This window comes from Leptonotus elevatus, chromosome 11, assembly GCF_054856555.1.
Source record: "Leptonotus elevatus isolate MCC_2025b chromosome 11, RoL_Lele_1.0, whole genome shotgun sequence".
In the NCBI taxonomy this organism is placed as follows: domain Eukaryota; kingdom Metazoa; phylum Chordata; class Actinopteri; order Syngnathiformes; family Syngnathidae; genus Leptonotus; species Leptonotus elevatus.
In genome coordinates, this window is record NC_141249.1 from 3,348,821 (window position 1) to 3,373,408 (window position 24,588).

Below are 24,588 nucleotides of genomic sequence, written 5' to 3' on the forward strand. Positions count from 1 at the left end.
CTTGTGTCACTCACTTTATGGCTTCATAAAAGGAATCATTATCATTACATTCTTAGGTGAAAGACAAATATTCAAAAAGTCTGCTTGTTTGTTGCATGGCAACAGCAACCATGAGATTTGGAGGGCTTTGGCCTTCACACTTAATGTTTATACGTGGTGAGGTTTTGTGCTTCGAATGGATGAACATTCATTGACCAATAATAGCGAAGTCTTTTTTTTCTGTCTCTCTGGAACTTTACATAACTCATGTACAGTTGGGGATGTGTATTGTTGAGGGAAAAATTGCTCTAAAATACTTTTTTATTTATTTATTATTTTTCTTCTGGCTTTCTGATAACGGTCCTATACTTGGTTTCATTTAAATTAATGAGTTCTACTACATTACTGCTGTTTCTTAAAAGCTCAGAATCACTCGAGACCTGGCGTTGTACTCTTTAAAATCAATACGGAAAGGCTTGAATGAGCTACCACGTTATTGGTTCATGAATAACTGCTGCTTGTGGTCAGAAATCACTCATGCTAAGATGTAAAAAATACTTCCATAAAACTTGTCTCAAGCAAGGAGCATGAAGCACTTGTTGTTTCAGTTGTTAACAGTCTACAGACAATCCTGTTCACTTGTTGTGCAGCTCTTTCACTCTCCATACTTTCAACGTAACTGTGTTGATTTAAATCTTTCCACCCTTAATACCTGCTGAGCATAACAAACTGTAATAAACTGGAAATGACATTGAAGTGTTGTCAGCACCTCAGTGCAACCAAAAAACAGGTTGAACTTTGACATTCTAAGAATGGGTTACATTTAGTCAACAACATACTAATGTGTTCCCTTTCATACCAATGACTGCTTAAGACTTTCAAAAGAATAACAACAAAACCCCGAACAACAAATAATAAATAACACATGAAGTTTTTTTAATCAGTAAATGTGCTACAGACTATAAATCAAACAGTTCAAACAAAATGAAAGGCTTTAATTCGAAAACACATTTGCTGGAAAGGAGACATATAATTGCTACCAGTGTTCATGCTTTGCTAATAAATGCTAATGAAATCAAATGAGCCCAACAAAGCTCTGCCTACAGCAGCATGACTGTTTATTTGCATGGGGCTGACAGCAGCATGTGCCAGTATTACCAACATGCAAGTTTGTTTTTTTCAAAATGACAATTCTGTCAACCAGTCCAGTGTGTAGCCTGTCTCTGGCCCAAAGGCAGCTAGAATAAGATGCAGCTCACCCAGCCACGAATAATGAGGACAAACGCCATAAAAATAATACAATGTAGCATTTACATTATACCATTCCAAACATTTGTTCTGTAGGCTTGAAAATGTGTTTTTGTTTTAAATACACTCTGCCTGTAACATATAAAAACGTTTTCTGTCATAAATAGTGATTCCTGTCACTCAACAAGTCTGACACCACAACGATACAACTAAACACAAAGAGTTGGGAGCAGCATTGAATAGCAGGCGGTCTTGTTGGAATTATCCATCGTTTCCTTGGAAACATACTTCTGAATATTGCCTGGCTCACATGCTACAGTGTCGAAATCTGCTTTGTGCCACTGTGTGAATTTGAATCCATTTGAACTGTTAGGTATTAGGTGTTAGAAGAGCCTGAGCTGATCTGATCCCATTGAGATTACTCATTGGCTGTTTTACATGCTGGCATAGCTGACCAACACATTGAAACTGGATTAGGGGGAAACATGGTGGGGCATGAAATCATCATTGTGGTTAGCTGTAGTACACAACTAATGTGAGATATATTCAATGTCAGGGTGTCAAAATGTGTGTGTGTGGGTGGTGTGGGGGAGATTGGAATGGCTACACTCATTATGTTACTGTATGTGCAATAAAATCTAGCAGCGTAAAAACACACAAGATCTATTCAAGACGAATACTTTAATCCACAAAAATAAGCGGCTGTTTGAATTTCAACAAGCTCTGCTTTACTTGGCAAAAGATTAGTACATTAATATTATTTCCTCTGGGAGGTCATATTTGTTCCGAACATCCTGGTATTTCTGATATTTCCACAATGCAATGCAATGCAAATGCTTCCTTGACATGGTGAAAACAAACAGCATATTGTATTGCCTTTGCCTGTGACTAGCATACAGACCAGGCAGATTGTTATAATAGTCAAATGACATTTCATCATTTTTTTAAAATATGAATACAAATCAAATTACAACGATCTAAAGTACAATGCTTTTCAATGAGCAGAGTGCTTCCTTTCACCGAGTTGATCACCTCCTTACTGCTGTTGCCTTATCCGGCCGGCATTTTGTGAATGAGAGTTGCTAGGTAACTGGAGAGCAGTACATAATAGATAGTTGCCACTAGTTGCCAGTGTCTGCCTGTCTGTCTGTCTGTCTATTTATTTATTTACCTATCTATCTATCTATCTATCTATCTATCTATCTATCTATCTATCTATCTATCTATCTATCTATCTATCTATCTATCTATCTATCTATCTATCTATCTATCTATCTATCTATCTATCAATCACTGGCAGAGAGTGACTGTATTTTTGCATCTCATACAGGACGAGCATCAATATTAGTGATAACTAAGGCGAGGAGATATAATTGATCCCCATCTCCTCTTTTCTAGCAGTTGAAATCCTCCATAATTCCAAGCTTTGCTTTTGCTGGACTCACCATTCAATATTCATCCAGAGAACTCTATGTTTAATGTATGCTGAATATCACATTAGTACTCTGGATGGAGAGAAGGATACAATTATGCCTTTCTCCGCTTGCACTCCAACTTACACATTCTGCCTCTCACTTCAATGTCTTCTCTCCCTCTCACTTGCGTCAGCAACTTCTGTCTTCTTATGAGATTACAACAGAGACACGCATGCAGACTTTTTTTTTCACACCCACACAGTTTGTTCATAACCACGTGACCAAACAATGCTTAACTTACATACTATGACTTTGTCTTACTGTAATGTTCAATAGGGGATTACTGTGTGCATGCAATTTGTCATTCAACACTGAACATTACTAGCTTTGTAATTAATATACAGTATGGCTAATGCACCAGTTGATGCCATAAGATTGTGCAGGTAGACAACATAGTGTCCAGTGAGTGTGGCTAAGTTTTTTTCTTCTTCTTTTTTTTCTTCTTTTTTTTCATTAGCCCCCTCATTTTATCACTGAGAAAGCATTCTTGCACATTCTAGGGCTTCATAGCACAGATCTAGGTATCGTAAAGACACCTTTCTCAGACCGAGAAGATATAATTCGCATATTAAGTTACAAATAGAGCTTGATTTTCGCAAAGCACAAGCTAACTCTCTACAAGAGTGGAGTTTGCATTCTTCTAGTATTTTACTAGACTAGCACAGGTAGAAGAGGATGTTTGCCCCGCTGTGCGCCGTTGTTAGAGGGAACATAGCCAACTCCAATTTTTGCAGTCCTTAATGAAAGCGGATTGATTATTGTTGTGTTAAATCAAAATAAAATATTTGTTTTTGCTTTGGAAAACAATGATCAACATCTTTAGCTATTTTCTGACATGCTACAGGCCAAACCACTAACTGAATTGAAATTAATTTTTGTTTGTGCATTTTTTGCACTGTTCATTTCAAATAATGTCCTGTTTTTCAATAAAGAGATGGAATTTTTTTTTTTTTTAATGATCTACAGATTGACTGATTATTAGTTGCAGCCCTATATATATATTTATATATATATATTTATATATAGTAGGCGGGGTACACCCTTTTAACTACACAATTGATAAAAAAAAAAATTAAAAGCACAATGCATTGAAATGCTAAACCTACACCTGTTATTTCATATAAAATGTAATGGTTCGGATTGAACAACAGCAATGTATGTATATATATATATATATACTGCTGTTCAATCCGAATCATTACATTTTATATGAAATAACAGGTGTAGGTTTAGCATTTCAATGTATATAGTAGTCTAACAATATGCCCAATGTAAAATACACCATCAAAGGAACGTAGCATTTTTCATCCACTGATGCCATCACACGACAACAAAAAAGGTGAGGTATTTTTATTATTTTTTTGTAAAAAAACATAAACAGAAATTAAAATAGGAATTTTCTGTTTTTGGGGTTTGGGAACGGATTAATTGCATTTACATTATTTCCTATGAGAATATTTTTTTCGGACAGGCAGAGTCAGTCATGAACCACATTATCAGTCACATTCAACCATTTCAAATTCCTTGGCAGCGGATTGAGGATAGTTTGCAGTTTACAGTTATTTTCCAGCACAATTGACAACATTGATTGCATTCACCAACAGTACTCAGGTCTGAGGTAATTCTAAATTGCTTGCTTGAAATTGGATTAAGACAGGATTTTCTCATTTAGATGTTCTTGTAATGTGGTCCCAGGAGTGACTCACTCTTTTTTTTTCCCTCCTGTGCGTAAGCCATTAAGCAGCAAGGACTGTAGATGCAGTCACAAAGAATCATTTGCGAGTGCTTCATCTACCATGAACTATTCTCTGCAGCTTCGGTCTTCCCATGAGAAAAAAAAGTCATTACAGCAAACTCCACTCACAAAAGGAGTTATTTTTAAGGGAGCAGCCCACAGCAGAAGCTGAAAATGTTCCCCCCCAAAAAAGCTACTGGTAGAAACTTTAACAATAAGGATGCCAGAAACATTCACTTGTATGCTCCTTGGTAAATGGCTCTGAGATGCCACCTAGTGATACAGATTGAATCTTTCCACTTGGAAAGGGTCTTCCTTTTCCTGATTCAGCGAACGTTCATGATTAGAGACAGGTACCATAGCAACAGCAGATAACGAAAGTGAGAGGGAAGGAGAGAGGAAGGACATTGGGAGAATAAACCTTCACAATGAAAATGTTAACACTCAACCAGCTGCATGCAGGGCCAAACACCCACTATACACTAAGATGACATGTCCATGGTGTTGCTCGCACCAGAACATTATTAGAAATGGGAAACCAACACCAGTATATCATCAACAATGGTTTATGTTGGGCAAAGTAAACTACAAAACACATTTGGAAATTATTTTACAATGAGAATGTTATAGATCAGGGATGGGCAACTGCTGGCCCGTTTGATTACCGCAAGCAAATAAAAAAAAACGTTTTACTTATTATTATTATTCAAAAATGCTTTTAAACATTCATTTCCCCTGATGAACGGGATGAAATTGGGGGGAAATATATTTGTGGTTTAGCACCTACGTATTCACCTATTCGCTGATTTTATTTTTCAATTTTGACGCCTTCTTAAAATAATTGCCTAAGTCATTTTAGTAAAGTGCAATGGATCACAAAAGTCACGGTTCGGATCGTTTTTCGGATCAGCAGAAAAAAAAGATAAATAGTACTTTGTCTTCATTTATTTTTCAAAAGCGCTTTTTCCATTAAATAAAAAAACAATTAAAAAAAAAAAGTCTAACATAGCCGTTTAGGAGTTAGGAACACAACTGTTAAGTGCAATATGAGGCAGAAACATTCTTATTTTTACATGGTTAATGTATAAAATAACAAGGTATTAATGGTTTAAAGTTGTATTCCTATAATCCTTTCTTCCTATAATCTAAAATGTTGCCCAGCTGGACTCTTTCTCTCTCTCTCTTCATCTTTTTCTTCAAACAACGGCTTGGCGACTTTCCAATCCAGGCTTTCCGCGTCTCGGACCAACACCAGACCATTTGTAAGTGCAACTTTGCAAACATTAACCAGATTGTACAAATTGGTGCCTCCAATTGGGTTAAACATTTAGATTAAATGTGGTTCTCATGTTGGTTTGATTAGGAAATCCATCACCTCTTTCAAGACCGTTTCTCCTTTCCTGTTTTTGTTTTTCTTTGATTATTTTATCATTTTAGTTCTTGTTTTATTGCCTATCACAGTAGTTAGAGATTTGCTTCTTTTAAGTTCCAAGTAGATTTTCCCACATAGGTTAGAAAATAAACGTGCACAAAATCAAAATCTGATTGCTTTGTGTGTGTGTGTGTGTTTCATCAATTTATAGTAACCTCTAAGCTGAACAAAGAACTCACAATATCATAAAAAGGGTACAGCCTTCATTTTAGAGACTGATTCAACGAGGTTCTCATCTGTTATCCTGATAAAAATATCAAAAATGTATGTGTTGCTCCGAGGTTCTGATTCAAAATTAATTTAAATATGAAATTTTAGACTCCTTTAATTAATGAGTCAATTGATTATTAATTAAATAATTAACAATTATTGATTTAATAATTATTTGGACCGCTTTCCCTTACAATCTAAACAGATAAGTTTGACATTTTGAGTTAAATGTTTTCTTTTTTAATGGGCAAAAGTGTTTTATAAAATAAATGAAGACAAAGTTGTATTTAGCTTTTTTTTTATATATATAATGAAAAGACCTCAACGTGCAATTTAAGGCACATTCCCTTCCTTTAAACATGGAGAGTGAATTAAAAAGTAGCTTTGGTCAAGAATATTGAAAAAGGATTAAGCCAGGTACCAGCTGTGAAACTTGTTGACACTCGTTGTCGTGTAATGCTAACAGGTAGCCGCTAGCCACTTATGGCGAAGACTTCTGCCTTATCATACAATGACGAAGTAAATAGCAGTTTCTAAGTGTCCTAAATTAGCGATTGAATACGTGTTCGGGAAAGCGTTGTGTTGATGTTGGTTGCATCTACAATGTCAATCAACTATGATAAAGTAACGTCTAAAAGGGAAGTCAAGCTAGCCATCACGCCACAACGTGGGCCAATTTCAAAGTAAAAGTGTACTAAGTACTGGTGCAATGGATTATCATTGATCCGTGGTCGGTTCGGCTCACGCCCGATGATTCGGCTCACGCCCGACGATTCGGCTCACGCCCGACGATTCGGCTCACGCCCGATCCGCGGAATGGTTGGTGGGGGTAGAAAAAAAACGCGCATTCAGTCGATACACTTCTGACATGTCAAGAAAGCTGAAACATACTCAACGTAACACGCTAAGCCTAACTTCAAAATTAAGTTTACCAAATACAGTAATACATTGACAGCAATGTAAATAGCCATACACTTTTACTTTAAAGTTTCGCCCACTTCCTGGCGTGATGGCTAGCTTGACTTCCCTTTTAGACGTTACTTTATCGTAGTTCCCATTGTAAATGCGACCAACATCGACACAACGCTATCCTGAACGTTAATTTAGAGCGCTAAGAAACCGCCAATTAATTACGCCGTCATTGTACAATACAGCAGAAGTCTCCGACGTAAGGGGCTAGCGGCTACCTGTTAGCATGACCAACGAGTGTGCATCATGTGACCTCCTCAAGCGTGAGTTGCTTGCTATTACAGTATAGTCTTTTTCTCTCTCCTCTAAACTGGCCTTTATTTAGGCCCACACAAGTTTTATAAGAACACTGAGGCTGAAGGCTTGAAAGGGGTTTGAAAATGTTGGCTGTGGGGAGAAACGGAGCAAAGCAAGCGGCTGCCGGCTGGTAAGTAAGTTTGACAGCTGGTATGGTTTACTTTAATTCTTTTTCAATATTCTGGACCAAGGCTACTTTTTTAATTCACTCTCCATGTTTAAAGGAACGGAATGTGCCTTAAATTGCACGTTGTGGTCTTTTCATTGTTAAAAAAAGAAAAGAAAAGACAAATAGAACTTTGTCTTATTTATTTTATAAAACACTTTTGCCCATTAAAAAAGAAAAACATTCAACCCAAAATGTCAAACTTAGCTGTTGAGATGATAGGAAAACAACTTTAAGCCATTAATACCTTATTTTACACATGAACCATGTAAAAAGAAGAATGTTTCTGCCTCATATTGCACTTATGTTCCTAAATCCTAAATGGCTATAATAGACATTTTGATTAAAAAAAATATATATATATATATTTAATGGGGAAAAAGCGCTTTACAAAATACATGAATGTAAAGTACTATTTATCTTTTCTTTTTCTTTTTTTGCTAATCCAGAAAACAATCCGATCCGTGACTCAAATCCGTGATCCGATCCAAACCGTGACTTTTGTAATCCGTTGCAGCACTAGTACTAAGGCTATTTGCATTACTGTCAATGCATTACTTTATTTGGTAAATGTTATTTTGAATTTAGGCTTAGCGTGTTACGTTGAGTATGTTTCAGCTTCCTTGACATGTCAGAATGGTATAGACTGTGAATGCGCACTAAGAGAGTCCATTTCTGCTTTCGCCATGTCAACGACTGCTTTCTCCTGCGCTCAATTTAAAGGAAATGAGAGGAGCCGCTTCCATTGGTGACACAAACACCCCTTTCTAACTGTGCCCATCTGCAAAAATACCAAAAGGAAGAAAATTCCACCCAAGTACACAGTTAAACTGCACTTTGCGCTAGACTACCGATGGGCATGATACATTTCCGGCAGCCCGTTACATAAGTTGAGTTGGTGTCTTACAAAGTGCATCAAACTCACCAGACCTATCGATCAGGAAAAACTTCAGATAGTAAAAGGGAGTAATGTACTGTAGTTTTTATGGTATGATACCTCCCTATATATGAAAAAAATAATAATAATTATATATATATATATATATATATATAATTAGTACTGTCAAAGTTAAAGCGTTAACTGATTAATTAATCACAAAAAATATTGCATTAATCATGAATTAAAGCAGATTAATCGCACTATGAATTTTTACCATATATTATCCTTTGGCATGGCAGTGCATGATAATTACATGCATTAAAGTAAAGCATTTAATAAATGTTTGCGTATCACATTTAGAATATTTGTTCATCTCAAAATATTGGGGTCATTTTTTTTACATTTTAAATTATGCAAGTATTTAACTGATAAGAAAAAGAGGAGGATGAGCGTGTCCAGTGGATCCAAAAATGTTGAAGAACAAAAGAATTAACACATAACCGGTGCTCTTCAAATTTGGTGGGAAAAATGTTTTGATTTAAAAAAAAAAAAATTATTAAGCGATTAATCGTGATTAATAAAAATTCTAAGTTGTGATTATTCTAATTTATAAAATGTAATTGTTTGACAACTCTAATAAATATATATTAGGGGTGTTAAAAAAATCGATCCGGCAATATATCGCGATATTACAGTGCACAATTCTCATATCGATTCAATATGCAGCCGAATCGATTTTTAAAGCTCAATTTTTGATGGAAATATTCAACAAAAATGTCTTAATTAGAATTAGGGTTTACATTTTAAGCATGGAAGAATGTTATATTAATGGAACACTAAGCCTTCAAATTTGATTTCAATACTCTTTAAACATGAAACAGATTGCAACCTGTTTGTTAAATACGGTGGACCACAGTTGTAAGCCTGAAGTAGATTTTCATACAAATCTTACAGTGTACATGTACAAGTTTATATATATATATATATATACTAAAACAAATCATTGAATAATTAATCAGGTCATCTGCAACTATTTTAACTGTTGTAGCTACTGTGGATAAATCGCCTTCAAGTAGTACAAAGAGCGGCAGGGCTTTGGACTTTGGGTACATTTTAGTCAATAGACAAACTGTTCCTGCTGTCTTTGGACAACCATAAGACATTGTCTTTACTGCAATTTATGTTTTCAACTACACCAAGAATTGTTATCCTATCTTCATTTACAGTGTACAGAAAGAGAACTCTTCCTTCCTTCAATTTGTCCAACCATCCCTCTCCTCATTTTATTTTCCCTCTCATCTCCAGGTGTGAACTAAAATGATGCTGATTGAAACAAATCATAATGTGAAAGAACAGAATCCCCTGTCATACAGAACCTACCTGTACTGTTGACCAATGAGGTTCTGGTGCAGGTGTTGTAGTTGTGGTACTTGTCACCCTGGAGATCAGTGACGTTTGGAGCCTATATCTCCAGGTGACGGCCTGTGGTTGGTCAGATTCATCCCTTCCTCTGGATGACTCCACCCACTGGACCCTGGCAAGGGCTTATGGGTACCAAGCTCTTGTAAACATGTTGAATACAACTTGGGCTCTCAGTGAGTTTCTTATTAGCAGCAGTCCTTTTTGCAGATTCTTCCTGCTGAAGTCATATAGTTGTCCTGTGGAAAAAGAAGACCACAAATTGTGAGACCATTTTTCTCTATGACTGAAGTCCTGGAAAAGTGAGGGCAGCTCATAAAATGTCAGGCCCAGTTACATGTGTTTTATTCTACAACTATCCCTATCAAATACTTTTTAGAATCTAGATGAACTAGAGCACAAATCATAAATCAGAACTTCTTATCCAACTTTATCTTTTGTGAGTGGACCAAACTTCCCACTGATGCAATCCAGAATCATGACGCAAGTCATAGTGCAAGGCTAGCTAAAGTAAGCATAAAGGAGCTATACAGTAGTTGTTATGCTTCTGAAGACTTTCACTCATCCGCGTCATGCTAATAAGCAAAGGTTGAATTGAGGCAACTGGATGCAGTTTTCCATAAATGTTAAAAAAAAATTATGTTATTAGTCTAATGACATTCAAATTTCAAAATTTCCACATTCCACTGTATTTTTGTTTCTCATTAAGCACATAGGAAAACACATTTCAAAAGAGTAATTCCTCTCGTTTAAAAAGTCATTTTGATTGTTTCTTAAGTATCATTCACATTTCTTGAGATGGTGAATTGTGATATTTCATTAGCTGTAAATTAGAATTATCAATAAAATTATGAAATATTTCAATTTGTGTGTAATGAATGTATATATGACTTTCACTTTTGGAATTGTGAAATAAAGTTTTTTGCAAAATTTTTAAAAGCACCTGGCTGACACTTTAAATGTGTGACTGTTACAGCCGGCTCAAAGCCGCAACAAAGTAGGGGGATACAAGACTGGGTAAAGTTCACAAATAAAGAGGTTTATTACAAAAAGACAAAAAGTAAAGAAATAAACAAACTAAAGATAACCTAAACCAATGGTGCAAACGAAAAATGTCCTGAACCCCATGGGAGGCAGATGGTGTGCATAGGAGCACAGAGGAGCACAGAGGAGCACAGAGGAGCACAGAGGAGCACAGAGGAGCACAGAGGAGCACAGAGGAGCACAGAGGAGCACAGAGGAGCACAGAGGAGCACAGAGGAGCACAGAGGAGCACAGAGGAGCACAGAGGAGCACAGAGGAGCACAGAGGAGCACAGAGGAGCCAGAGTCGAGGGAGCCAGGGAGCAGACAGCCACGCAAGCTTTTATACCCTGGCTGCAGGCTGATTAGGCAACTAGGTGCACCTGTGTGGAAGACGAACAAAGAGGAGCGACCGCCACAGCCAACGGACCCAACCCCTTTAAAGGTCCAGGGCCGTAACAGTGATAATAACAATATAAATATAAATAGTATATTAATAAGAATATCAATTTTAATAAAGTGACCTTCTAAATTTACTCCACAGCATTAGAACTATTGCAGTGATTGTCAACCAGTGCGCCATTGCACATTAGTGTGTCGTGAGAGATCATAAGGTGTGCTGCGGGAAATTATTCAATAATTGCAATAATGAAATGCTTTCAAGCCGAGTAGTTTCAAAACCTGTCCACCTCCGTCTCTTGGTCATCTGTCTCACTCCTGCTCTCTTCATCCAATCCATCATTGCATCGTGGCAGTGATGGGTGAATTAATAAAGGAATTAAAATGGAACGTAAGTCCCTGAGGTCTGCCTTTCTGGGACGGTCACACAGAGAAGAGACCTAGAACGCGCGTGCACGCACGCACGCACACACACACACACAATAAAACAGAAATATACATAAAAACATACTTATACACAAATGAATCCCTGCATTACTGGGCTGGTGAGAGGTAGCGCAAGAGAACACAATGTATACAGCCCATCACCAGCTAGCCCCCTATAGCTGGAGAGAAGAAGGGACAGGAAGAGAGGAGGGGGCGAAGAGAGCAGGACACTAAGAGGAGGGAGGGATAGAAGGAAGGAGGGGGAGGAGGAAGGGTAACTGACACGTGAGTAGTCCTCGCCTGGAGTAGTGAAATTCTCAATGGTGGTCCTCTCCATTTATACTATACCGTCTTCACCCTACAACTCCCCTCCAATTTTAATGCACCACACAACTGGGGGGGGGCTTGTGGGGGTGCCATCGTTTGGGGACCGCGGTATAGAGCAGTGCTGCGGTCCCCTGTCCCTGCCCCCCCCCCCCCCCCCCTATCTATTTTTTTTAATGCACCACATACACTCAGTGACATGCTTGGGTGGCGTGGGAATATCATTTCCCTCGGCTCCGGTTCACCTGCTCCTAATTTTAATGACCACACACACACACACACACACACACACACACACACACACACACACACACACACACACACACACACACACACACACACACACACACACTTGTATATACACTGGGTGGGGTCACATTCACGGTTTAGGGGTAGAATTCGCCAGTCGGCGAGCTGCCGGACTCAGTAACAGGGGTTAACTTTCACAAAGAACGCTGAGGTGACGACCGGGGCCTTCCCCCGCTGGGCCTGGGGTTCGGGGGTGTCGGCCGTCCTCCGGTGCCCCCATCTCCCCTTCTGCCCCCGGTGTTCCGTCCCTCCACGCGGCGGGGGGTGGGGTGGGCGCGGCTGCCCCCTCCGCTCCGCTGTCTGGCCCCTCTTCGGCGCCGGTGCCTGGGTGCGGGGGGTCCCCGGGGGCTGGGGGTCGGGGGTTGGGGGGCTGCCGGTTGGTCGGGGTGGGGTCGGGGGGGCGGCTTTGTTGGGGGGGGGGTTGCGGGGGGTGCTGGGGAGGTGTCTGGGGGCTTGGGGACCTGGGGGCAGGTTGGGGCTGGGTTGGGGTGGATGGCGGGGGTGGATGGGGGGCGGGGGGTCGTGGGGGGTGCGGGGGTTGGGGGCCGGTGGGGTGCCTGGCGGGCCTGCAGTGCCCCGTCCTGCTGCGTTGGGTCGGGGGCGCGGGCCGTGTTGGGGTGGGGGGCGCTCCTGCTCCTGGGTTTGCTCTCCGGCCGGTGGCCCTGGCGGGGCCCGGGGGTCGTCCTTTGGCGCTGCCGCGGCCTGGGGGGCCCTGAGGTGTTGCGCTTGCTCTGTCCTGGCAGGGGTCGACGGCTCCCCTCTTTGGTGGAGATTTTCATGCATGCCAGATCCACCACACCAGTATCTATCAAAACTCAGACACAATCTGCTTCCTCCTCAGGTCATTGAATCGGTGGAGGCTGGTGTCTGTGGATCTCACTCGGCTTCGTCTGTCCTTCCTTCCTTTTCTCAGTCTCTCCTTCGGTCTCTTGAGGTCTCCCTGATTTATTTTTATTTTTTTTTGATTTGTTGGAATTTAGATGTTTCTGGGGTTGGGGAAGAATTCTGGTGGGTGGCCCGGTGGGTGGTGTCTGGTCGGTGCTGGATTTCACCTTCCTTTGTTTTCTTTGGTCCCCTCGGGTCTCCTGACGGCGGTGTTCGGTTTAGGTGAACGGTATGGGATTTTTTCTAATAGGATTTTGATGATGATGATGACATTACCGAATGAACAATACTGAGCTCTTTAAAAATAAAAAATAAAGACACTTTGGTACCATAAACTCGTAGTTCTGGCGGGTGAAAAGCAAACATTAACATCTTGGTGACATGGGTGATGGTTGACTTCAAAAGTGTGGAAGGCCTTTTGGCCTAGCGAGGGTGAAAAAAAGAGGGGGAGAGTTGCTATCGCTCACCCCAACCCCAGGTTGACCTCGTGCATATTTCCAAGAGTGAAATGTTTGAGGAAAGGAGAACAAAAAAATAAATTTGAGGGTGACTGGCAATATTCGTTACAATATATATATATACATATATATATATATATATATACATATATATATATATATATATATAGAATGTAATGTATACATTTATAATTTTATGTTTATAAAATAAAAAAATGTAATTGATAAATTTCAACTATTATATTTGCAATTGCTATTTCAGGTCTTCTTCGACCTCAACCTCCTGCTCGTCCTCCACGGATTCCCCATCCCACCCTCGCTTGTCTTCCTCTGACTTCTTCCCTTTTGGTTGAAAGCAGGTGAACCCACCTGCTGCATTTTTTGAATGCTCAAACCTGATCGGTTTGTCTACAATAAAGCAATCGTTTGCACACCTAATGTGTGTGCTCAACTGGATCATGGGTGGTGATATGTCAGTGCTCTGCAATTGCAAGAAAGTGACATCATGACATAGTTGTAGCATAGCTGTGTGTTATGTATACAAGTGTGTTTAATGTTTCGCAAATTACTGCGTGTATTGTTCTGAGAAAAGTGGTGGAAATCTGGTCCAACAATTTGCTCCTTGAGTGTAAAAGTGTTGATAATTATGTAATTCTTTAGTTTTTTGTTTTTATTCAATCACAAAAAAACTGTAAGTAGATACTGAGGCCGCATAGTTCCACAAAGTGGAACAGAATGAACATGCGCTCGTAAGAGCATCTTTATGCGGGAGAAGGAAAAAAGCATGCCATCAAGAAGCAGTTGAGCATCAGATCATGACTTAGGAGGACATATGCAGAACCCGGAAGAGGAATGACTTGATTTTCTCATTTTCTCTCAAAGCACGCTTGCGTTACATCACACAAGAAAGTGATAAAATCAGAAAATTGTGCAATGTAGGAGAAATGTAGGGGAGGAAGGTGAAAGAAAGAGTGAAATCTTGAAGCGATGTAAAGAAGAAAGAAGTGTGTGTCTTGCAGAGGCCCAGGGGGTATCCTGTGTTCCCAGAATGCTTTGCGCTAACCTACTTTGGTATTTCTGTTTCTGTCTTTGTCTCTGCACTGCTCTGAGTGGGCTGGTGAGTGAGTTTTTGTGTAGTGTGCGCATTTCTGGAGTTTTGCTGTCTTGTAACCAGTTTGAAGGATTTACAAAAATAACGTATCGATATTTATATAAACAATACATGCAGAAGCCAGAGAACAAAATGAAGCGACAAACTGGTGAAAAAAGCAATGTGGCACTGTGTAGCAAAATTTATTTGTGTGTGGGGGGGGGGGTGCGGGGGTGTGCATGTGTGTGTGTGCGTGGGCGTGCGTGTGTGTGTGTGTGTGTTTAAACACTTATTTGTGTAGCGTTATGCATGAGTTTCAAAGCTGTGCAGGCTGAGTGGGAAGCCCATACAATCAGCTCAGCAACATTCTGTTACCATGGAAACTAATTAGCACAGAGAGGAGTGAGAAGGAGAGATGCAGTAAGAAGGCTTGAATTATCATCATCAAAGTGAATTGTTAATGTGTTCATACATGAAAAGTACAGTATGTGTAGTAGCTGTGGCTGTCATAACTGTGAGCGAAGTTACATTTAGAGCTGTTTAAAATCAGGAAAATATTTTGTCCCGTAAGTAGCTTTTATCAACACTGTTTTCTCATGAATAATTTGTTGTAAATACTTTCACTGTCAGGAATTATGCCTATTGCTATACCGTCCACACTAATTTATACAAATGAAACAGTCTCTGCAAGTTAGAACAATGGTTAAACTAGATAAAATGTCTCAACCGTCAAGTACAAAGCAGGAGAATTCATATAAAATATTACTTGTGGAATTAGCGCACACAACAGCTATTCACTATACTGTATATTCACTGACTTCATAAAAATCATACTTAATTTCTAAAATAAATTATTTTCAACAACAACCAATAATTACTTAAATGCTTTCTGGTCATTGTTTTTACTGAATCTTAACGTGAACGTGTCTAGAATTTAGTGGCATCTAGTGTTGAACTAATAGAATGCAAGTTCGAAACATGTGCATTATGAAGCACATGGTCTACAGTGCCTCAGAAAGACCACAAGCCTACCACCAATAACTATGTTCGCTATGTTCTTCTCCTTCGGATATCCATGGTAGAAAGATGGCGGCAAAACAAACATGTCAGCTTCCTTTAAACATTAAACATGAAAACTCAAAATGCTAATTCCTCACCCAAAACATCGCAGAACTGGTGTTTTCCTCCATTCGCCACTCAATGAGAAATTCTAGGTCATTCTGCTCTCCAAGCACCAGCCCCTCCCAACCCGAGAAAATGAGCGGGTGCTCAGTCTATGATCTATGACGTCATCATGTGCAGACCCACCCCCACACTGCCTAAACACACGCCCACTTTCTCTGAGACCTTCATGCTTGCAAGATAGTGATAAAAGTAGCCTTTCTCAGTGAACATTCTGTCCAAATGAATTCAAAGCAATTATTTATGCTTTATATTTGCAATGTCAAAGTGCAATAACAATTGGCAGTCTTGAATTTCCAGAAAGGTTTTGACGTGTGGTGGCTGACACTTGTGCAAACCACAAGTAACATATTTGCATTATTAAACCCAACTGAATGAATGGTGTAGTAATGGTTAACATGCTCACTCTGTAAGCAAAAGGTTTCGAGGTCATGTCCCACTTTTTCCTCTCTCCTCTTCCTCCACTCCAATTTCTTGCGGCAATGAGCCGTTTTGTTTTAAATGTTTATTAAAGAATTGAACATCCATCCAATTTCCACATTTAAAGAAGACACTGTTGAACTGCAAGGGCTGGCCGGTGTTGAGTGGTCACTCAATGTGCTCGAATGCAGCGCTCTAGAGTTTTGTGGGCGGTGCGCGCAGCAGCCGACTTGAACGAGAGGGGTGCGTCAACCACACGGGGAGAGGCGGGGTTTTACTGAACCGGGCGTTTTACTTCCGCGTTAGAAAAATAGCCAGCAAAATATCAAATATTTCATAAAAAAAAATTACATTGCCATGGTGTCAAAGGTAATATTTAATGATTATATGCCTATAGTTAAATGTGGAAGGGCTAAAAATACTGTGATATATTAGCTTTAAGGTGCAGCGTTAAATATGTAATATAACTAGTGTAGCGATTATTTGGGTTGCCGTAATGGTTTATGAGAAATTTAGACAGTACTGAGGGGAGTTGTAATTTCGTCAGCAACCTCTGGGGCACCACGTTGACTTTGCTTGTTTGTAGGAGCAAAACAAACAATAAAAATCCTATTATCAAGTATTCCTAATCTGAAGTTGCTACTTTAGTTAATCATGGAGTTCTTTGCTTTAATAAGAGAATTACTAATCCACTCAGTAAACACAAATGATTCGGCAGAAATTGAATTTCTAGACAACAAATGTATTTAGTTAACACACATATATATCAGTCACAGCCTAACCTATTCATGGAACGCAATAAAAATGATGTGAATCAAAGATAAAAAGATAAAAAGGGAATGAAAAAAGGTAGATGGAGAATAGAGATGGAAGCGTTTTGACCTGTCAATCCTTTTATGTTTGAATCAAAGCGTTGCACCAGTAGTATATGGTCAGATTGCAATGACAGCGCAACTCACGGACTGCTTCAGATGCACGGAAGAGAGAGGGACTCTCGAGCATCGATCCTCAGTTGTAGAAAACTCCGTTGGAGGCGATCTGGGCGGTCGGCGCACGCGCAGCTGGAATGCTGCACTGAAGTCTCTCTGCCTGATGGTAATAGGCGCACGACTGAGGGGCCGCTTCAGGTCTCCGGTTGGTGGCGAGGTGCACGCCCAGCGTGGAGGCCGCGGCAGGTCCTTGGCTGGCACAAGTCCCGGTTGGTGGTGATGTGCTTGCGCGGTTGAGAGGCCGCAGTCAGTTGGTTTAGGCGCTGCGGGGCGTCTCGGGCGCATGGCTGTAGCATAAAGGGGGTCACTGGCGCGCAGCGGCTCGGTGCCTAACAGCCGTCGTGGAACCGGGTCGGTGCGGCGCTGCGTGATTCAGAGAGCGGGAGGTAGGCGGGTCGGCTCTCGGCAGGAACAGACACACGCGTTTTGGGGACACGCGTTTTGGGGACACGCAGTGTGGTTGCGAGTCCTTACTGGATGCGTGCTTTGGGGCGCGCGTTGTGGCTCAAGTCCGGGGTTCGAAGAAAGAAGCCGTGTGGTCGCTCTCAGCGTGTTCGGCGACCACGTTTCTAGTGATGGTCAGGAGAAGTTCCTTGGGCCAGACGTAAGGTGAAGAGGAAGAGGGGAAGAGAGCGAGGTTCCTTCGCGCGCTGGCTTTTAAACTGTGTCCCAGGGAGCCGGGCAGTAGTCCCGCCCCTTCCGTGCGCATGAAGCAGACTTGGTTGACTGAGACCAAGCTTTTGGGATAGTATTTGATTATTTTTTTTATCAGAATTGACAAGCCAGATGCTTCATTTATCATTCTAAACACATTTCAAACATTACCGCGATCATAAAGTTATTGAATCCGCTAAGCTTACTAATTAGCGAAACTTAGGTGGCTACAGAAATTACATACATCATTCATTTGAGATAGACATACAGGTTGTGTACAAAGATAAACAACAGGAGTCAGTCAGTCAAGTACATAGAGCCCATGTATGCCCCGAATTATGTAGACTTCAGATTAATTAGGAGCGGCAGGATTCTTGAGGATAACCGATAGTGACCGCTGGAGGGCACTGTTGTACCATATAACTTCCAAGGGGCATTGTTTCCAACAACACCTGGCTGAGCAGTCTTATCGCTAGTTTGCCTGCTAGACCGGCTTTCATGTATGTGTTTCCTGTGTGTTATAAAAACGACATCGAGTTCCTGCTGGAGGGAAATTCAAAGAGTCCTTTTTGAACTGAAAAAAAAAACAGGTTTAAGACACGCACACACATTCCCCAGGTGGAATGTTTAAAAAGGCTAATCAAATTTTAAAATTGAGGGTGACGGGCAATATTTGTTACACTAGCGATTACTAGACCTACAATTGTATAAAAAATGTACGCTGATCTTATACTCTTTTTTTTTGCATATTATTGAAAATAATAGGGCGGCACAGTGGCTGATTGGTTAGCACGTCAGCCTCCCAGTGCTGAGGGCATGAGATTGAGTCCGGGCTTCGGCCTTCCTGGGTGGAGTTCGCATGTTCTCCCCGTGCTTGCGTGGGTTTTCTCCGGGTGCTCCGGTTTCCTCCCACATTCCTAAGACATGCATGGCAGGCTAATTGAACACTCGAAATTGTCCATAGGTGTGATTGTGAGTGTGTATAGTTGTTCGTCTCTGTGTGCCCTGCAATTGGCTGGCAACCAATTCAGGGTGTACCCTGCCTACTGCCCGAAGCCAGCTGGGATAGGCTCCAGCGCCCCCAGCGACCCTTGTGAGGACAAGTGATTAAGAAAATGGATGGATGGATGAAAATAATAGTTGGTTTTGAAAATTAATAAACACTGAAAAATGAAAAAATTCACACTCTATCCCTTTAAAGCTGCGCTCTGTAACAATTTGGTCTAAAATATCTTTACTTTCTTTTCTTTGTTTGTCAATAGGTGGCAGTAGCAATTCAAAATTGGATTTTCTGTGTTCAGTAGCTTTAATTTTGCCAAATAAAAGTTGAACATTTGCAACAAGACAGCTGCTCTGTTAGAAAGCATCCTGTGGGCATTATTAACACTTCATAGAATCAAAGAGGACATCACACTGTGTGAAAATCATCAACAACTTTAAAGGTCTGAAGAGCCAGTCAGAGGATGCCCGCTCCTGTAGATCGCTATCTGTGTGTGTGCATGTCCACAGGCATCCTGTGTGTGGGTGGACAGTGTGTGATTAGAGTTGTCGAACAGAACATATCTGCATATTCACAATCAAGTATCAACTAATGCAATAATCTTACATTTGAACATTTACCATGACCATGAGCTCTATAAACCACTAAAAGACAAGTACAATGTTGGACACTCCAACGAGCATGATAGAAAACATTGAAGAAAAGGAAAATCGTGACTGACGAGAGTCAAAGAGAAAAATAATCGCTAAAACGGAGGAGAAACTGTGTGGGATGAATCTTTCTGTGTGGCACTATGGAAACATAGAAACTGCATAGGCAGATGCAAGAAATTGAAGGAAAAAGTGTTTCACTAAAACAACTTACCAAAGACAAGTAAATTAATTTGCATCTCTCTCTCTCTCTCTCTCTCTCTCTCTCTCTCTCTCTCTCTCTCTCTCTCTCTCTCTCTCTATATATATATATATATATATATATATATAGCTTCATTGTACACACCAGAAGCCTTTTTTCTTTGATGAGAGCCCCTCGAGCGCTTCCACTTTTTCACTTGCATTCTGGTGGCCGTGCTAAATACTCTAGCTAATGTTAGCACTATTGCTATCAACAGTTTTAAACAAGTAAACACCACTATCTCCGGGTGACTACAGATCTGTACAGGATGCCGTGGTGTGACTTTGCAGTCTGTTCCCAAAGCCGATTGGCTGGTGCAAATTTTTTTTATTTATTTTTAAACGTTGGTGAATATGGGAATGTGCTGATTTTAAGTGCGCCGCACGTTGTCCCGCTCCAGATAGCCTACAAATGCGCCATTTCGCATCACACGCATCCGTGCCCGCTAGTGCGAAGTACTGTACATTGACTATGAGCTTGTGCAATTGCACCGCCAGAAAATGCTCAGTTGCTCACCCCGCGTTTGGTGTTTAATGTACCATTTGCCAACATGTCTCTAATGTCTGTGGTGTGGATTTCAATTTATATTGTGCTTTGTTAAAATGCCTAAAATATTTGAGAATATTATTGGCATAATTTTTTTCCGCCATTTCAGTTTTCAGTCAAGCAGTTCTCATTTTCGGTTTTGGGCAAAAATATTCATTTCGGTGCATCCCTAATATATATATATATATATATATATATATATATATATATAGTTGCCACTATTTGTGTCTGCCTTTCGGTGTTTGCTCCCTCTTCACATCCTTGCTCATTGCTCACCATTTCATAATTCTACCAAAAATGATGCAACCATATAGTAACTAGACACAGACAAATTACTTTCAGTCACACACTGTAGGCTATATGCTGTAACTTATTATTATTATTATTATTACTATTATTTATTGTATTATGTTTTGGTATGTTGTCTGCATCAAGATAGGAAAAAACTATAATAATAATAATAATAATAATAATAATAATAATAATAATGTAAAATAATGTGCTTGTTCGACCATTGCAAATGTGAACTTGAAACAGCATCGCACTGCAGTCAGCCAATCGGTGTTGAAAATGAGTAGCAGCACAAGCACAAACAGACAGACACAACGTGGTGAACTACCAGTGTGGGACCATCATTAATGTCTATGGGACCGAGAGGTATACGACACAGCCAGCTTCCGATGCAGACCGGAACCAAGCCGAAAAGGCTCGGAGAATGGTGAGCATGGAAGTTGACGTATCTGGTGAGTGAATAGCATGGTTTACAGTTGTTCAACTGTCAACCAAGATAACATTTAGCAGTCAAAGTAGCACAATCCCTGATCCCCTGCAAACAAACGCATGTGAGGCAATGCGATATTTTATGTTCAGTCGGCATGAAAGCATTGCCCATGCAATTCATATATTTCCAAAACAAACAGACATACACCAGCAGCCAAATTGTGTACGCATGTACAGTGACCACGGAAAGTATTCAGACCCCTTTAAATGTATACATTCAGGACCCCATCTTGACAGAAAAAACAGAAATGTAGAATTTTTGCAAACCTTTAAATATATTTTGTTATTTTTTATATTTTGTTTGATGGAAAATACTGTAGTACTGATACAAATCAATAAGTACCACAAATGGCACGAGATGATTGCATGCACAACTTTGTGTGGGCCAAGGAAGAACACATTGCATTTTGGTGACAATCTGGATAATGACGAAGTTGTGTTCATCACTCCTCCATGAGTGAGCAAGTATCCTGCTAACAAGCACAAATATGTCTTCCACAAATACTGACAGTTCAACCTGACAGAGGGTTCGGGTTTTAGCATTGCCAAGACTGGAAATGAGAGCATTTTGTATTTGTTTGAATGAGGTCAGTCCATCATCATCTATAATACATTGTAGCGAATAGTCCAACACATGCCATATTTTTAATTTTTTCACTGCAAATCAGATTGTTGTGGTGTCTTCTTTCTTTTTCTTATTTTTTTTTAATGATTTCAATATTTTATTCTATTTCCTGATTTGTGATTTCAATGACCATCTCATACAATACCGCTCAGCTTGTTTTTCTTTTCATTAACTTTTTTTCTTCTTGTTTTTGCACTTGTGATGTTTTAAACTGGCACTTGTCATCAAAAAACTGCTTTGCTAACACACCTCCTGAAGGTGAGGCCATAGGCATGGGCAATGTTGTGTACGCAAATATCACTCAGTGTTTGATCTCTCTAGCCCTCTTCTATGCCACTGCTGTGCATACTGTTTACTGAAGCAGAAAAGAGGCCCAGATATCTGCATTAGACAGATCTGTGAGGATGTGTTGTTTCCTCCTCTACTGGCAGGCCGTAAGCTCTACAGAGGCTAACATGCACAAATCTGAGAGTGTCTGAAAAGCTGTGAACTACCTGATGAAGTTTTTAACTAATGCAGCATTATGATAAATAGATTTTTTTTTAATGACTTGTTAGCCAGTGTTGGGAATAATGCCGCTTAAACTAACGGTGTTAGGTTGTTTTTTTCCATTAGAGGATTAATCTAATTAATTATTTTACCTGTATTTAATTTTTTGCTACTGTACGTTAAATATGTTACAGTTCATTTATTAGTTTCCGATTCGACTATACTACAAAAAGTTTGCTGGTTGGGGAGAGCTCTGTTGTGTTGTGAGATCACAGATATGATCGGCCGGCAAGAACGCACCTTCAAGGACGTCCCATTATGACAACTCCCACTGAAAAAAAAATTCCATTCACCTCGTTCATTAGTCTCCATATAAAATACAGAGAGTTAAATTTTTATGATTGTTTTAAATGTATGTGTTCATGGTTCCAAATGAAAAAAGAAGGAGGGAGGATGTACTCTGTGTTATGTCAAATCCGCTTATGGCACAACATTTCCTAACCGCTGTCGGTACCAGATATGATCAGGCTGCAAGATTTAACGTATTGTTGCATCTCTCAAATATCATAGTTAACATGAGACGTTACTTGGTTGTCTCACCTTTTTTATTTTAGAACACAAACAGCTACTGTAAGCCGTAGCCACGAAAAAAAGAGGACAACAACAATAAGATGAAGATCAGGTACGAGCAACAGGTCTCTCGTTAACGTATGCCTTCCTCTTAACTGCTCACGCTCCCCCCTCCCCTACAAACACTCGGAAATACTTCTCTTGGCAAAATAGAACATACAACGAACAACAACATGCATAAACCAGTTTGTTACAGTATGTATATAAAGTGAAATATTTCTCCATTAAACATGTCCTAGGGTGACCAGATTTTCTAAATAAAAAACTGGGACACTATAATTTTGCTGAAAATCAAAATTCTCACCAGGAACTATTTATAACAAATGTAGTCAATCTGGTGACTGGTGCTTTTATTACTTTAGCTAATGCTAAATGCTCTCTTGGTTGACAAGACAAGACAATGCATTCACCACTATCCAACCTTTTTTGCTCGGTCACGGCAGCTATTGGAATCTGGCTGTGCTGTTTCCCTCACATCAGTCCAGCATTGTAACATTGGAAATACGCCGCAAGAAAAGCTCAGCTTGCATTGGTTCTGACTGGTGAGTATTAGGCTACTAGGACTATATTTCTCATGATTCTTAGACAAAGAAGCAAGAAGTAGCTCACGGTTCCGGTATGACGAAAACATGCCGGCTAACGGATGAGAATAAGAACGCAAACGTGAGTGTAAAAGTAAATAGGAAGAAATATTAGTTAAATTCTTATTTAATTGGTTTATCGTATGAATTGCTATGACAAGTATCTGATTGACATACACATGGCCCAAACAATTGGCTTAAAAAGTTGAACGCCGGGACGGGACCTGCATAAAAGTGAGACAAAATAATGGAGCTGGCGAAATCCGCTGCGACTTAGGACACAAGGCTCAAAATGGGACTGTCCGAGTTAAACTCGGACTTCTGGTCACTCTACATCAACGACAATTGGGATTCTCAAAGCCACAAAACAGTTTACCTTTAAAACTGTAGCCTGACATCATCAGCAGGCGCCAATCTCATGATTGGTAGTCCTGGCAGCCAAGCAGATCCACGAGTTTACACACAAGTGCAATAAATAATTAGGTTTATGTAGAATTATCTTTAAATTCTACTCATTTCAAATGTCTTTTGAAAACGGCTTTAAGAAAAAAAATTATTATTTCATATAAAGCATTTTTTAAAGTAATGAAAATAGTTACTTTGCCTAGTAACGAGTTACGTTCCCAGTTAGCACTGTTGGTTGCACAAACACACCTGATCCCAAAGTAGAGTGTCCTCAGATGTTAAAGAATAGGACTTCCACTGGGGGACGCAGCTAAGCAGAAAAACCCTGATGGTGCAAAACTGAGTCCTTAGGGCACAAAGCAAGCAGCTGTCGTCTTACCCGAGGTCACTTGCAGTTTTAGGGAAGCCTGCTCTGCTAGCACGCATGCTACTTGCACTTGAAATTAGTGCAATGCATTATAGTGCAAGTTTACCAAATCTGATGACACCAATGGAGTCTTGATGAAGACTTTGTATAACATACAGGAGGTGCTCATAAACAAGTGTGTCCTAATATATCATGCACAATAAAAAATAAATAAATACAATCTTGACACATAGCAGAGCATGCAGTCGTAAATCAAAAGGGAAACACAAGTGTTGCATATTTATGTTAAGCTCCCTGATGGAGATG

The 24,588-nt window shown here is 40.0% G+C and overlaps 1 protein-coding gene across 2 annotated transcripts in view; it reads right to left on the minus strand.

Annotated features, from left to right (window-relative positions):
- Nucleotides 1-24,588, minus strand: part of lrrc7 (leucine rich repeat containing 7) — a 127,488-nt gene that overhangs the window by 102,235 nt on the left and 665 nt on the right. The window contains exons 1-2 of one of the 2 annotated variants that reach the window (XM_086088371.1): nt 15,881-15,962; nt 9,772-10,049 (exon numbers count right to left, since the gene is read on the minus strand). The gene's annotated coding sequence lies outside the window, so the exon portion shown is untranslated. Of the gene's footprint in view, nt 1-9,771; nt 10,050-15,880; nt 15,963-24,588 lie in introns of those variants that run through there. The other variant, XM_086088370.1, reaches the window with a different exon arrangement.